Here is a 10,000-nt window from a genome sequence, read left to right as displayed (position 1 = left end):
TTAAGGTTAGGGTTAGGGTTAGGGTTAGAATTAGGTTTGAATTAGGGTTAGGGTTAGGTTTAGGTTTAGGGTTATGGTTAGGTTTAGGTTTGCGTTAGGGTTAGGGTTATGGTTAGTGTTAGGGTTAGGGTTAGGGTTAGGGTTAAGGTTAGGTTTAGAGTTTGGCTTAGGTTAGGGTTAGGGTAGGGTTACTGTTAAGTTAGGGTTAGGATAGGGTTTAGGGTTAGGTTAGGGTTAAGGTTAGGTTTGCCTTAGGGTTAGGATAAGGGTTAGGGTTAGGTTAGCTTTAAGGTGAGTGTTAGGGTTCGGGTTTAGGGTTAAGTTTATGGTTAGGGTTTGGGTAAGGGTTAGGGTTAGGGTTAAGGTTAGGGTTCGGTTAGGGTTAGGTTAGCCTTAGGGTTAGGGTTAGGGTTAGAGTTAGGGTTAGGGTTAGGATTAGGGTTAGTGTTTGGGGTTAAGTGTAGGTTTAGGGTTAGGTTTAGTGTTATGTTTAGTGTCAGTGTTAGGGTTAGGGTTAGGGTTAGGGGTCAGGTTCGGGTTTGGGTTCTGGTTCTGGTTCTGGTTCGGGTTCGGTTTCGAGTTAGGGTTAGGCTTAGTGTTAGGGTTAAGGTTTGCGTTAGGGTTAGGGTTAGGGTTAGGGCTAGGTTTAAATGGTTGCATTAGGGTTAGGTTTAGGGTTAGGGTTTGGGTTATGTGTGCGTTAGCGTTAGGGTTAGGGTAAGGTTTAGGGTTAGGGTTAGGGTTAGTTTTCCGTTAGGGTTAGGGTTAGGGTTAGGGTTAGTGTTAGGGTTAGGGTCAGGTTTAGGTTTGCGTTAGGGATACGGGTAGGGTTAGGGTTAGGTTTAGGGATACGTTTGCATTAGGGTTAGGGTTAGGGTTAGCGTTAGGTTTAAGTTTGCGTTAGGGTTAGGTTTAGTGTTACCGTTAGGGTTAGAGTTAGGCTAAGGTTAATGTTAGGTAAGGGTTAGTGTTAGGTTAGGGTTAGGTTAGGGTTTAGGGTTAGGGTTAGGGTTAGGGTTAGGGTTAGGTTATGGTTATGGTTATGGTTATGGTTAGGTTTCGGTTTAGGGTTAGGTTTTGGTTAGGTTTAGGTTTAGATTAGCTTTAGGGTTAGGGTTAGGGTTAGGGTTAGGATTAGGATAAGGTTTGTGTTAGGGATAGGGTTAGGGGTAGTTTTAGGTTTGCGTTAGGGTTAGGGTTAGGGTTAGGGATAGGTTTGCTTTAATGTTAGGGTTAGGGTTAGGGTTAGGGTTAGGTTTGCATTAGGTTAGGGTTAACGTTAGTGTTAGGGATAGGGTTAGCTTTGCGTTAGGGTTAGGGTTAGGGTTAGGGTTAGGTTTACGGTTAGGGTTAGGGTTAGGGTTAGGTTTGCGTTAGGGTTAGCTTTAGGGTTAGGGTTAGGGTTAGGGTTAGGTTTGCGTTAGGGTTAGGGTTAGGGTTATGGTTAGTGTTAGGGATAAGGTTACGGTTAGGGTTATGTTTGCGTTAGGGTTATGGTTAGGTTTAGGTTAGGGTTTGGGTTAGGGTTAGGGTTAGGGTTAGGGTTAGGGTTAGGGTTAGGTTAAGTGTTAGGGTTAGGGTTAGTTTAGGTTTAGGTTTAGGGTTAGGTTTAGGGTTAGGGTTAGGGTTAGGTTTAAGGTTATTGTTAGCGTTAGGTTTAGGGTTAGGTTTGCGTTAGGGTTAGGGTTAGGGTTAGGGTTAGGGTTAGGTTTTAGTTAGGGTTAGGGTTAGGGTTAGGGTTAGGGTTAGGGTTAGGGTTAGGGTTAGCGTTAGGTTTAGGGTTAGGTTTGCGTTAGGGTTAGGGTTAGGGTTAGGGTTAGGGTTAGGGTTAGGTTTTTCTTAGGGTTAGGGTTAGTGTTAGTGTTAGGGTAGGGTTTAGGTAGAGTTAGTTTTAGGGTTAGGTTAGGGTTATGTTTAGATTTAGGTTTCGGTTTAGGGTTAGGGTTTGGGTTAGGTTTAGGTTTAGGTTAGATTTAGGGTTAGGGTTATTGTTAGCGTTAGGTTTGCTTTAGGGTTAGGGTTAGGGTTAGGGTTAGGGTTAGGGTTAGGGTTAGGGTTAGGATTAGGGTTAGGGTTAGGGTTAGGTTTGAGTTAGGGTTTGGTTTAGGTTTGAGATATGGTTAGGGTTAGGGTTAGGGTTAGGTTTAGGGTTAGGTTTGCGTTAGGGTTAGGGTTAGGGTTAGGTTGCGTTAAAGTTAGGGTTAGGGTTAGGGTTAGGGCTAGGGTTAGGTTTGCATTAGGATTAGGGTTAGGGCTAGGTTTACGGTTAGGGTTAGGATAAGGGTTAGGTTTGCTTTAGGGTTAGGGTTAGGGCTAGGTTTACGGTTAGGGTTAGGATAAGGGTTAGGTTTGCTTTAGGGTTAGGGTTAGGGTTAGGGTTACGTTTAGTGATATGTTTGCGTTAGGGTTAGGGTTAGGGTTAGGGTTAGGGTTAGGGTTAGGGTTAGGGTTGCGTTAGGGATAGGTTAGCGTTAGGGTTAGGGTTAGGGATAGGGTTAGGGTTAGTGTTAGGTTAGGGTTACGTTAGGATTTAGGGTTAGGGTTAGGGTTAGGGTTAGTGTAGGGTTAGGTTAGAGTTAGGTTTAGGGTTATGTTAGGGTTATGGTTAGGGTTAGGTTCCGGGTTAGGGTTAGGGTTTGGGTTAGGTTTAGGTTTAGGTTAGCTTTAGTGTTAGGGTTAGGGTTAGGGTTAGGGTTAGGGTCAGGGTTAGGTTTGCGTTAGGGTTACGGTTAGGGTTACTGTTAGGTTTAGGGATACGTTTGCGTTAGGGTTAAGGTTAGGGTTGGGGTTAGCGTTAGGTTTGCGTTAGGGTTAGGGTTAGGGTTAGGGTTAGGGTTAGGGTTAGGGTTAAGGTTAGGTTTAGTGTTAGGCTTAAGTTATGGTTAAGATAGGGTTAAGGTTAGGTTACGGTTTGGGTTAGGGTTATGATTAGGGTACGGGATAGTGTTAGAGTTAGGCTTAGGTTAGGGTTAGGGTAGGGTTAGTGTTAGGTTAGGGTTAGGTTAGGTTTTAGGGTTAGGGTTATTGTTAGTGTTAGGGTAGGGTTAGGGTAGAGTTAGTTTTAGGGATAGGTTAGGGTTATGGTTAGGGTTAGGTTTCGGTTTAGGGTTAGGGTATAGGTTAGGTTTAGGTTTAGGATAGCTTAAGTGTTAGGTTTAGTGTTAGGGTTAGGTTTGCGTTAGGGTTAGGGTTAGGGTTATGGTTAGGATTAGGTTGGCATTACGGTTAGGGTTATGGTTAGAGTTAGTGTTAGGGTTAGGTTTGCGTTAGGGTTAGGGATACGGTTACTGTTAGGGTTAGGATTAGGGTTAGGGTTAGGGTTAGGTTTGAGTTAGGGTTAGGGTTAGGTTTGAGATATGGTTAGGGTTAGGGTTAGGGTTAGGTTTAGGATTAGGTTTGCGTTATGGTTAGGGTTAGGGTTAGGTTGTGTTAAAGTTAGGGTTAGGGTTAGGGTTAGGGCTAGGGTTAGGTTTGCATTAGGGTTAGTGTTAACGTTAGGCTTAGGGATAGGGTTAGGTTTGCGTTAGGGTTAGGGTTAGGGCTAGGTTTACGGTTAGGGTTAGGATAAGGGTTAGGTTTGCTTTAGGGTTAGGGTTAGGGTTAGGGTTAGGTTTAGGGATATGTTTGCGTTAGGGTTAGGGTTAGGGTTAGGGTTAGGATTAGGGTTGGGTTAGGGTTAGGTTAGCGTTAGGGTTAGGGTTAGGGTTAGGGTTAGGGTTAATGTTCGAGTTTGGTTTCTGGTTCTGGGTCGGGTTCGGTTTCGGTTTCAGTTAGGGTTAGGGTTAATGTTATGGTTAGGGTTTGCGTTATGGTTAGGGTTAGGGTTAGGGCTAGGTTTAAAGGATGCATTAGATTTATATTTAGGTTTAGGGTTAGGGTTATGTTTTCGTTAGGGTTATTGTTAGGGTTAGGGTTAGGGTTAGGGTTAGGTTCAGGGTTAGCTTTGTTAAGGGTTACGGTTAGGGTTAGGGTTAGGTTTAGGGATGCGTTTGCGTTAGATTTAGGGTGAGGGTTAGGGTTAGGTTTAGGGTTAGGTTTGCGTTACGGTTAGTGTTAGGGATAGGTTTAGTGTTACGGTTAGGGTTAGAGTTAGGCTTAGGTTAATCTTAGGTAAGGGTTAGTGTTAGGTTAGGGTTAGGTTATGATTTAGGGTTAGTGTTAGGGTTAGGGTTAGTGTAGGGTTAGGGTAGAGTTAGGGTTAGGGTTAGGTTAGGATTATGGTTAGGGTTAGTTTTCCGGTTAGGGTTAGGGTTTGGGTTAGGTTTAGGTTTAGGTTAGCTTTAGGGTTAGGGTTAGGGTTAGGGTTAGTTTTAGGATTAGGTTTGCGTTATGGTTAGGATTAGGGATAGTGTTAGGTTTGCGTTAGGGTTAGGGTTAGGGTTAGGGTTAGGTTTAGGATTAGTTTTGCGTTAGGGTTATGGTTAGGGTTAGGGTTAGGGTTAGGTTTGCGTTAGGGTTAGGGTTAGGGTTAGGGGTGCGTTAGGGTTAGGGTTAGGGTTAGGACTAGGGTTAGTTTTGCATTACGGTTAGGGTTAACGTTAGGGTTAGGGATAGGGTTACGTTTGCGTTCAGGTTAGGGTTAGGGTTAGGGTTAGGGTTAGGTTTGCGTTAGGGTTAGGGTTAGGGTTAGGTTAGCGTTAGAGTTAGGGTTAGGGTTAGGATTAGGTTTAGGGTTTAGGGTTAAGTTTAGGTTTAGGGTTAGGTTTAGTGTTAGGGTTAGGGTTAGGTTGAGGGTTCGGTTTCCGGTTCGCGTTTGGGTTCGGATTCGAGTTCGGGTTCGTGTTCGATTTCGGTTTATGTTTAAGGTTAGGGTTAGGGTTGGCGTTAGGGTTAGCGTTAGGGTTTTATGGATAGGGTTAGTTTTAGGGTTACGTTTGCGTTAAGGTTAGTGTTAGGGTTAGGATGAGGGTTAGGGTTAGGATTAGGGATAGTGTTAGTGTTAGGGTTAGGTTTACTTTACCATTAGTGTTAAGGTTAGGGTTAGGGTTAGGTTTGCGTTTGGGTTAGGGTTAGGGTTAGTGTTAGGATTAGGGTTAGGGTTAGCGTTAGGGTTAGGGTTAGGGTTAGGGTTAGGGTTAGGGTTAGTTTTGCGTTAGGGTTATGGTTAAGTTAGGGTTAGTGTTAGGGTTGAGGGTGAGGGTTAGGTTTAGTTTAGCGTTAGGGTTTGGGTTAGGGTTAATTTTAGGTTAGAGTTAGGGTTAGGGTTAGGTTTACGTTTGCGTTAGGGTTAGGGTTAGGGTTAGGTCAAGAGTTAGGTATGCATTAGGGTTAGGGTTAGGGTTAGGGTTATGGTTAGGGTTAGGGTTAGGGTTAGTGTTAGGGTTAGGTTTCGGGTTAGGGTTAGGGTTTGGGTTAGCTTTAGGGTTAGGGTTAGGGTTAGGATTAGATTTGCGTTAGGGTTAGTGTTAGGGTTAGTGTTAGGTTTAGGTTTGCATTAGAGTTAGGGTTAGGGTTAGGGTTAGGTTTAGGATTAGGGTTAGAGTTAGGTTTAGGATTAGGTTTAGGGTTAGTGTTAGGTTTAGGTTTGCGTTACGGTTAGGGTTAGGGTTACGGTTAGTGTTTGTTTTGCGTTTGGGTTAGGGTTAGGGTTACGGTTAGAGTTAAGGTTAGGTTTGAGTTAGGGTTAGGGTTAGGGTTAGGTTGAGGTTTAGGGTTAGGGTTAGGTTTGCGTTAAAGTTATGGTTAGTGTTAGGGTTAGTATTAGGGTTTATGGTTAGTGTTAGTGTTAGGTTAGCGTTAGGGTTAGGGTTAGGGTTAGTGTTAGGAATTAGGGTTAGGTTTGCTTTAGGTTTAGGTTTAGGGTTACGGTTATGTTACCGTTAGGGTTAGGGTTAGGGATAGGGTTAGCGTTAGGGTTAGGTTTGCGTTAGGGTTAGGGTTAAGGTTAGGTTTAAGGTTAGAGTTAGGTTTAGGGTTAGGTTTAGGGTTAGGTTTGCATTAGGGTTAGAGTTTGGGTTATGGTTAGGGTTAGTTTTAGGTTTGCGTTAGGGTTAGGTTTAGGGTTATGGTTTGGTTTAAGGTTAGGTTTGCATTAGGGTTAGGGTTAGTTTTAGGGCTAGGTTTGCGTTAGGGTTAGGGTTAGGTTTAGATTTAGGGTTAAGTTTAGGGTTAGAATTAGGCTTAGGGTTAGGGTTAGGGTTAGGTTAGCGTTAGGGTTAGGGTTAGGGTTTGGTTTAGCGTTAGGTTTAGGTTAAGGTTAGGGTTAGGTTTAGTGTTACGGTTAGGTTTGCGTTAGGGTTAGGTTTAGGGTTAGGGCTAGAGTTAGGTTTGCATTAGGATTAGGGTTAGGGTTAGGGTTATTGTTAGGGATTAGTGTTAGGGTTAGGGTTAGGTTAGCGTTAGGGTTAGTGTTAGGGTTTGGGTTAGGTTTAGGTTTAGGTTAGAGTTAGGGTTAGGGTTAGGGCTTGGTTTAGGTTTGCATTACGGTTAGGGTTAGGGTTAGGGTTAGGTTTAGGTTTAGGGTTCGGGTTAGGGTTAGGGTTAAGTTTGCTTTAGGGTTAGGGTTAGGGTTAGGTTAGGGTTAGGGTTAGGTTTAGGGTTCGGGTTCGGGTTAGGGTTAAGTTTGCTTTAGGGTTATGGTTAGGGTTAGGGTTTGCGTTAGGGTTAGGGTTAGGGCTAGGGTTTAGGGTTAGGTTTAGGGTTAGGGTTAGGGCTAGGGTTAGGTTTAGGGTTAGGGTTAGGTTTGCGTTAGGGTTAGGGTTAGGGTTAGGGTTAGGGTTAGGGTTAGGGTTAGGTTTGCATTAGGGTAATGGTTAACGTTAGGGTTAGGGTTAGGGTTAGGTTTGCGTTAGGGTTAGGGTTAGGGTTAAGTTTGCGTTAGGGTTATGGTTAGGGTTAGGGATAGAGTTAAGTTTAGGATAGCGTTAGGTTTAGGGTTAGGGTTTGGGTTAGGGTTAGGTTTAGGTAAGATTTAGGGTTAGGGTTAGGGTTAGGGTTTAGTGTTAAGTTTAGGTTTAGTGTTAGGGTTAGGGTTAGAGTTAGGGTTAGGGTTTGGGTTATGTTTGCATTACGGTTAGGGTTAGGGTTAGGTTAGGGTTAGGGTTAGGGTTAGGGTTAGAATTAGGGTTAGAGTTAGTTTAGGATTAGGGTTAGGGTTAGGGTTAGGTTTAGGGTTAGGTTTAGGGTTAGCGTTAGGGTTAGGTTTAGATTTGCATTAGGGTTAGGGTTAGGGTTAGTGTTAGGGTTAGGTTTGAGTTACGGTTAGGGTTAGGGTTATGGTTAGGTTTAGGATTACGTTTGCGTTATTGTTAGGGTTAGGGTTAGGGTTAGTTTTAGGGTTAGGGTTAGGTTTGTGTTAGGGTTAGGGTTAGGGTTAGGGTTAGGGTTAGGGTTAGGGTTAGGGTTAGGGTTAGGGTTAGGGGTGCGTTAGGGTTAGGGTTAAGGTTAGGGCTAGGGTTAGGTTTAGGATTAGGGTTAGGTTTGCGTTAGGGTTAGGTTTAGGGTTAGGGTTAGGGTTAGGGTTAGGTTTGCGATAGGGTTAGGGTAAGGGTTAGGGTTAACTTTGCGTTAGGGTTATGGTTAGGGTTAGGGATAGAGTTAAGTTTAGGATAGCGTTAGGTTTAGGGTTAGGGTTTGGGTTAGGGTTAGGTTAGGTAAGATTTAGGGTTAGGGTAAGAGTTAGGGTTTAGGGTTAAGTTTAGGATTAGTGTTAGGGTTAGGGTTAGGTTTAGGGTTAGATTTGGGTTAGGGTTACGTTAGCTTTAGAGTTAGTGTTAGGGTTAGGGTTAGGGTTAGGTTTGCATTAGGGTTAGGGTTAGCGTTAGGGTTAGGGTTAGTGTTAGGTTTGCGTAAGGGTTAGGGTTAGGGTTAGGTTTAGGGTTAGGGCTAGGGTTAGGGTTAAGTTTGCGTTAGGGTTAGGGTCAGGGTTAGGGTTAGGGTTAGGGTTATGGTTAGGGTTAGGTTTGCGTTAGGGTTAGGGTTAGGGTTAGGTTTGAGTTAGGGTTAGGATTAGGGTTAGGGTTAGGTTTAGGATTAGTTTTGCGTTAGGGTTAGGGTTAGGGTTAGGGTTAGGGTTAGGTTTGCGTTAGGGTTAGGGTTAGGGTTAGGGTTAGGGTTAGGCTTAGTGGTGCGTTAGGGTTAGGGTTAGGGTTAGGACTAGTGTTAGGTTTGCATTACGGTTAGGGTTAACGTTAGGATTAGGGATAGGGTTAGGTTTGCGTTAGGGTTAGGGTTAGGGTTATGTTTAGGGTTAGGTTTAGGGTTAGGGTTAGGTTTGCGTTAGGGTTAGGGTTAGGGTTAGGGTTAGGTTTGCGTTAGGGTTAGGGTTAGGTTAGCGTTAGAGTTAGGGTTACAGTTAGGATTAGGGTTAGGGTTTAGGGTTAATTTTAGGTTTAGGGTTAGGTTTAGTGTTAGGGTTAGGGTTAGGTTTAGGGTTAGGTTTCCGGTTCGCGTTTGGGTTCTGGTTCGAGTTCGGGTTCGTGTTCGGTTTCGGTTTAGGTTTAAGGTTAGGGTTAGGGTTGGCTTTAGGGTTAGCGTTAGAGTTTTATGGATAGGGTTAGTATAAAGGTTACGTTTGCGTTAAGGTTAGTGTTAGGGTTAGGATGAGGGTTAGGGTTAGATTAGGGATAGTGTTAGTGTTAGGGTTAGGTTTACATTACCATTAGTGTTAAGGTTAGGGTTAGGGTTAGGTTTTCGTTAGGGTTAGGGTTAGGGTTAGTGTTAGGATTAGGGTTAGGTTTGCATAGGGTTAGGGTTAGGGTTAGGTTCAGGGTTATATTTAGGGTTCGGGTTAGGGTTAGGGGTAGGGTTAGGGTTAGTTTTGCGTTAGGGTTATGGTTAAGTTAGGGTTAGTGTTAGGGTTGAGGGTGAGGGTTAGGTTTAGGTTAGCATTAGGGTTAGCGTTAGGGTTTGGGTTAGGGTTAGTTTTAGGTTAGAGTTAGGGTTAGGGTTAGGTTTACGTTTGCGTTAGGGTTAGGGTTAGGGTTAGGTCAAGAGTTAGGTATGCATTAGGGTTAGGGTTAGGGTTAGGGTTAGGGTGAGGGTTAGGGTTAGGGTTAGGTTTCGGGTTAGGGTTAGGGTTTGGGTTAGCTTTAGGGTTAGGGTTAGTGTTAGGGTTAGGTTTGCATTAGGGTTAGTGTTAGGGTTAGTGTTAGGTTTAGGTTAGCATTAGGGTTAGGGTTAGGGTTAGGGTTAGGGTTAGGTTTAGGATTAGGGTTAGGCTTACGTTTGCGTTAGGGTTAGGGTTAGGGTTAGTTTAGGGTTAGGGTTAGGGTTAGAGTTAGGTTTAGGATTAGGTTTAGGGTTAGTGTTAGGTTTAGGTTTGAGTTACGGTTAGGGTTAGGGTTAGGGTTAGTGTTTGTTTTGCGTTTGGGTTAGGGTTAGGGTTACGGTTAGAGTTAAGGTTAGGTTTGAGTTAGGGTTAGGGTTAGGGTTAGGTTGAGGGTTAGGGTTAGGGTTAGGTTTGCGTTAAAGTTATGGTTAGTGTTAGTGTTAGTATTAGGGTTTATGGTTAGTGTTAGTGTTAGGTTAGCGTTAGGGTTAGGGTTAGGGTTAGTGTTAAGATTTAGGGTTAGGTTTGCTTTAGGTTTAGGTTTAGGGTTACGGTTATGTTACCGTTAGTGTTACGGTTTGGGATAGTGTTAGCGTTAGGGTTAGGTTTGCGTTAGGGCTAGGGTTAAGGTTAGTTTTAAGGTTAGAGTTAGGTTTAGGGTTAGGTTTGCGTTAGGGTTAGGGTTAGGGTTATGGTTAGGGTTAGTTTTAGGTTTGCGTTAGGGTTAGGTTTAGGGTTATGGTTTGGTTTAAGGTTAGGTTTGCGTTAGGGTTAGGGTTAGGGTTAGGGCTAGGTTTGCGTTAGGGTTAGGGTTAGGTTTAGATTTAGGGTTAAGTTAGGGTTAGAATTAGGCTTAGGGTTAGGTTTAGGGTTAGGTTAGCGTTAGGGTTAGGGTTAGGGTTAGGTTTAGGTTAAGGTTAGGGTTAGGGTTAGGGTTACGGTTAGGTTTGCGTTAGGGTTAGGTTTAGGGTTAGCGCTAGGGTTAGGTTTGCATTAGGATTAGGGTTATGG

This window comes from Rhinolophus sinicus, chromosome 16 (assembly GCF_057876585.1).
Source record: "Rhinolophus sinicus isolate RSI-liver-muscle chromosome 16, RSI-T2T, whole genome shotgun sequence".
Taxonomy (NCBI): domain Eukaryota; kingdom Metazoa; phylum Chordata; class Mammalia; order Chiroptera; family Rhinolophidae; genus Rhinolophus; species Rhinolophus sinicus.
Note: the sequence above shows the minus strand (reverse complement) of the source record.